The sequence below is a fragment of the Triticum dicoccoides genome, chromosome 3A, assembly GCF_002162155.2.
Source record: "Triticum dicoccoides isolate Atlit2015 ecotype Zavitan chromosome 3A, WEW_v2.0, whole genome shotgun sequence".
Taxonomy (NCBI): domain Eukaryota; kingdom Viridiplantae; phylum Streptophyta; class Magnoliopsida; order Poales; family Poaceae; genus Triticum; species Triticum dicoccoides.
In genome coordinates this window covers 650255727-650261818 of record NC_041384.1, presented here as the reverse complement: position 1 = coordinate 650261818, position 6092 = coordinate 650255727, and positions in this window count along the sequence as shown.

Below are 6092 nucleotides of genomic sequence, written 5' to 3'. Positions count from 1 at the left end.
TCTGTCGTACCCTTTACATGAGGATTCTTCCGCGGAAGAACAACTCATATTCGCCTTGTCACAGCTTACCACGGATCCGAAGACCAGGCGGCTTGAGCTTGTTCTGGTAAGGAAGACACCCCCGCGTAATTAGCTCCATATGGTTGCATTCTAATTAATGAAGCCGAATTTCTAAATGGTTCACATTCCTTCCGTAGGCGACTGAAAGCAGTAGCGCGGGGTCGACTCAGAGCAACCCTTGGGACACCACTCTAAATAGGGGGTTGAATATAATGAAGAACAAGGATAAGCTCAGTAAGCCGACGTCAGCTGGTCGTGTGGCTGGCAAAGGCTTGTCGACAAAATGGGGGTCATACTATACCGCTGGTGTGCGGAAGGAGAAAAAGACCAGCTCGGAAAGCCAGGCGCGAGAGGTTCAAGAACTCAAGGCACAGGTGGCGCGGATTCCGGAGATTGTCCAAGAGCAAGTGGAACAACGACTCGGAGCGACGATCACCGCCCTTGTGCCTACCTTGATCTCGGGGTTGAGTGCGTGGATTGCGGGCGGCCAACAGGGGCCGCCCCCGATTCCTAGCTTCACGGCCAGCAACTCGCATAATGCGATGGCGGGGCCATTGGTGCCTTCGGCGGAGGCGGCATTGGTGTCTCCGACGCCGGCACGGGAGCTTAATGCACCCGGGTGTACGCCGGCCGGCACCTCTTCAGCAAGCGGCCGCTCCGTCAACTGTACGCCCGCCGTTGGCGGTGCCTCGACATTAGCCGAGCTCGACGTCATCATCACGGTAACTAATTAAGCCTCTCTCGGCCGAGGACTTCATCTCCTTGCCTTTGACTGGGCATCCCTGACGCCCTACATGTTTTCGCAGGGCGCCGCCGACGTTCCGTGCACTCTCCTCCACTTCGTGAACAACGAGTTGGTCGATGTCGCCAAGGGCAAAATCGTTCAACCGGGCAACCCCTTGTTCCACGGTACCCAGATGCCACCCAACTTGTTTAGGGTTCAACTGGTTCGGGTGCTGCCAGGCTGCGACGACTTGTTACCTCCGATTCGACCCGTCGGGGCCGACGATGATGACGTGATGACCCTCAGCGCCTGCCTGAGCTGGCCCCTGCTTTGGCCGAAGAGCCAGATTCGTTTGGGGGCGGGGGACACCACCCCAAAGACAACACCACCAGTCGTGTCGGCGCCAAGTCGGCCCCTTGGCAAGACCGCCGTAACGGTGCCGGACATCCCTATGCCACTGGATCCAAACATGCATATGGCACAGGATCAGAATGACGATGACGACGACGATGATACATTTGGCAACGTCGATCAGTACTTTGCCGAGCATGGGTACAATGGCGACTTCATGGGGCCTCCTTCTCAAGAACCAAACCCAACAAAAGACGTGTGCGATCTAGCTCGTACCGCGGAGAAGCCAAGTTGCAACAGGCGCCGTCTGGCGTTCAGCTCTCAGGAGACGCCTCCAGCTGCCGACTTCACCGAGCCTCAGATAGGCGAGGTGCGAAATATTATCAGCCCCAACACACTCAAGAAGGCGGTCTGTGAGCAGAACTCGGTCCCATTACAGGAGAAGAAGAAGGCACGCAAAAGAAAGACTAAGAAGGGTGCGAGCCAGCCGGCACCGAGTACGATCCGTGCTCAGGACGGGCCACCTTCACCGCAGGATATCTCGAGGAGGGTGCATGTGGCGGGTAGGGAGATGCTACCACCAAATATGCTCAATGCTGCAACCGGTGCTATGCGGAGTCTGCACGACAGTGTTCTTTCTTTGGAGAAGCGGCGTCTCAGAGAGAAGGATGTGGCATACCCGGTTTTCGTGGCCAAGGTGCCAGAGGGCTAGGGCTTTGTGGATGGCGACATCGGGGGTACGATCGTCCTGCGGTTTGATGACATCTTTGCTATGTTTAACCTTCATCCGCTGCACTACACCTTCGTTCGGCTATTTTCGCTGAGTATGGAGATGCGGATCATTCGCGACAAGACCCCGGACATCGTGATAGTCGACCCCTTCTACATGCGTGCCAAGATCTTGGGCAGCGCTGGGGACCGGCAAGTCGCGAGTTCTTACCTCGAAGGCGTCATTCTGGCAAACCAAGATAAGGATAACTTCCTCGTGCCTTACTTTCCCGAGTAAGTCCTCCCCTCAACCGGCCCGTAACATATGAATTCTTACTTTTCGATCGTTTTTCTTTTAACATTCCGTGTTTTCTGCAGTGACACACGTTGCACGCTCATCCTCCTAAGCCCCAAATATTCCATGGCCACGTATTTCGACCCGGACCGTCAGTCGAACGTAGACTACACAAATGTCAAGAAGGTTCTTGATGATGTTCTCCCCGGCTACGCCCAATCTGGAGGCACCTTCACCAGGCCTATTCGTAAGTACGGAAAGCACGTGTTCTCCCACAATACGACATTCTGCTGCGTCAAGCAGCCGCCTGGCGGTCAGAAGGGTGCCTACTACGCCATCCATCACATGCGGGCGATCGTACGGGACCATCATCAACTTCTGCTACCGAGTAAACTCCAAGATTGGGCCGCGAGCGTGTCGGCAATCCAGGACGCGGACCTCCGACAAGAATTCTTTCGCATCCAGTCGGAGTTTGCGGAAATCATCCATCAAGATGTCCTTCGTACCTCGGGGCAGTTCTACCTCAGAAATCAACCGTCCAACAGTGACATCGACACAATGCTACAAATGCAGGATGACAACGCCCGTTCTTTCATGACTCCCACGATAGACGGCGGCTTCATCCACGCTCCGGTCCCTTGAGTCGAGTTGTCTAGTTCTGAAACATCGATTGGCTCATGTTGTAATTAAACTTTAATGAACCTGTAGTATGTCTCTTTGGTTTCGAGAGTCGTTCAACTTAGATGTAATCGATGCTATTAATGTCTTGCTTTTCTCTTCCGATCGTTCTGTTGCATAATTATATATTGCTTATGTATTGACTGTGAATTGGTACTAACATTTCGTTTGGCTAGTGCATAGCGATGCCGACGTATGTCGTGTACAAGGGTAAGGTTCCCGGAGTCTACGATGACTGGGAGGAGTGTCGGAGACAGGTTCACCGATTCAGCGGTAACAGTTACAAAGGGTACACCACTAGGGCCGAGGCCGAATCTAGATACGCCCGCTATCTAGCGGGAGAGGGGAGGGAGCGTTGGAGGAACCGGATGAAGACGAGTTTCATCGTGATGATGCTCATCGTGATGACCGCGGCTCTCTTCTATGTGATGGTAGTTTAGATGATCGATATCGACTTGTAATGCAAAGACAAACTCGCTACTCGCGGTCTCGAGACTTGTAATATAATGTTCTATCTTTGTTCGGTCTTTTTAATTCGGAGACTAATATGATGAATTGTATTCGGAGACTAATATGATGAATTGTATTCAAAGACTAATCTTCTATTGTATTTGATGAATCTATTGTTGATGTGTGCTGTCTATATTTTGTCAAATTATACATTTTGTAACCTGTGCAAAAAACAGAAAATAAAAAAATAAAAAAACCTAATATTCATACTAATGGCGCATCACACGACAGTGCGCCATTAGTATGACAGTGCATACTAATGGCGCATCACCGGGTAGTGCGCCATTAGTATGCTGCGGTTACTAATGGCGCATCCAGAGGTGGTGCGCCATTAGTATGCCAAAGCACCTGGGTATACATGCCCCCTGGGAGGCATACTAATGGCGCACCCTCGCATATACTAATGGCGCACCAGGTGGTACGCCATTAGTAATAATTACTAATGGCGTGCTATCAATGGCGCACCAGTGATGCGCCATTAATGGCCAAATTAGGTGCGCCATTAGTAGTGGTATTTCTAGTAGTGCAAAGAGTGCCCCAAGGTTCTACCGGAGAATCACAACGAAAACGTGTGCCAACCCCTATGCATAGGTTCATGGGCGGAACCCGCAAGTTGATCACCAAAACATACATCAAGTGAATCACGTGGTATCCCATTGTCACCACAGATACGCACGGCAAGACGTACATCAAGTGTTCTCAAATCTTTAAAGACTCAATCCGATAAGATTAATTTAGAGGGGAAACTTAATTCATTACAAGAGAGTAGAGGGGGAGGCGAAACATAAGATCCAACTATAATAGCAAAGCTCGCGATACATCAAGACCGTGCCAAATCAAGAACACGTGAGAGAGATCAAACACATAGCTACTGGTACATACCCTCAGCCCCAAGGGAGAACTACTCCCTCCTCGTCATGGAGAGCACCGGGATGATGAAGATGGCCACCGGAGAAGGATTGCCCCCTCCGATAGGGTGCCAGAACGGGTCTAGATTGGTTTTCGGTGGCTACGGAGGCTTCTGGCGGCGGAACTCCTGATCTATTGTGTTCACCGATCGCTTTAGGGTATATGGAGATATATAGGCGGAAGAAGTACGTTAGGGGCCACGAGGGGCTCACGAGGGTGGAGGGCGCGCCCAGGGGGGTGGGCGTGCCCCCCTGCCTCGTGACCTCCTCGCAGATCCCACGACGTGCACTCCAAGTCTTCTGGGCTTCTTTCCTTCCAAAAATGAGTTCCGTGAAGTTTTAGGTCAATTGGACTCTGTTTAATTTTCCTTTTCTTCGAAACCATAAAACAGGGTAAAAACAGAAACTAGCACTGGGCTCTGGGTTAATAGGTTAGTCCCAAAAATGATACAAAAGTGTATAATAAAGCCCATAAACATTCAAAACAGTAGATAATATAGCATGGAGCAAACAAAAATTATAGATACGTTGGAGACGTATCAGGATCGCATGTGAGCAAAGGGCATCTCCAATGTTGCCACGACCGCAGCTGACTACCCTGGCACACCAAAACCCTCGTCCCTCGTGCCGTCGCGTGGTGCGTTCCCAGCCGGTGCTAGCTGCCCGGGTTCATGCCGTCCATAAGAGGCTCGGTGCCCGAGGAACCAACTCCGGTGACTTAATGACGCACCCAGACGCTTGGCCTCACCGGAATGCGCTACTTAAAGCGGCAACGCCCAGCTAACCTCCACACTATAGCGCATCGTCCTCCTACCTGGCACCACATTCGCCATGACCGCAAGTGTGAACGCTCTGCGAGAGAGCTTGTCTTCGGGGATGAAGCTCGAGGTCGCTGCCCTCGCTCAAGTCGCCTCTCGCGACGCAATAGCGGTGTAGCCGGATGCGGATGCGACCGCACAAGCTGTGGCCACGCTGGCGGCCGACGACGGGAGCACGTCAGCCACGCGTCCTACTTGCCGTCGTCCAACGTCCGGCACCGCCGAGGTCGGGGACTCCTCCGAGGATGAGTAGGGCATGGGAGGCGACAGGGCATGGTGTGCCAACTGGCCGGTCCGTATCCCGTGTTCTACTCTTCCTCGTTGGAGACCGCACCTTCACTTCACGGGTCTTGAACCCCACCCCTGTACATAGAGATCGCAGATGGAGGACGTCGGTCGCCGTCGTAGAATAGGTTTAGGGTCGGGTTTCTTTTATTTTTCTGTCCTATAAAAGTTCGAAATGTAATGAAAATCTACCGTGTTTGCATTAATCTCAGCCGGTGTATATGAACTTTCACAATAATATACATATTGTAGGAGTACTAGCAAGATGCCCGTGCGTTGCACGGAAGATCAAGATCTTGTGGGAGAAAAGGATGAACAAGGGAAAGCCTTATCTGCAAATGTGGAGAGGAGTGCGGGTAAATTGTCATAGTTTCCTTCCTATCCGTTAGGTATAGATCGCACGACCTATATTGCAGGATGACAGGCACACCATCATCACCAACTCTTATTTTTATTGAACCGATACAAATCTAACATGCGAAGTAAAATAAACACATAGGGTCTATGCATACATAAATTATCTTAGGCACTCCAATAGTACGTCCACTACACATTCACGCATTTCACATCTTTCTACATCTACGGGAACCTACAAAAGGGTTGACGTAAATTGCCTCTCTCTCTCCTCCCCTGATTTTCATGGTGGTGGGCCCCTCCCTCCTCCCAATCTACAATCAACAGCTCACACGTTTCACATTAGGTTAATTACGTAACTGGCATTACGTAGGTGTAGCATTACTCGTCCTAAAAAACCC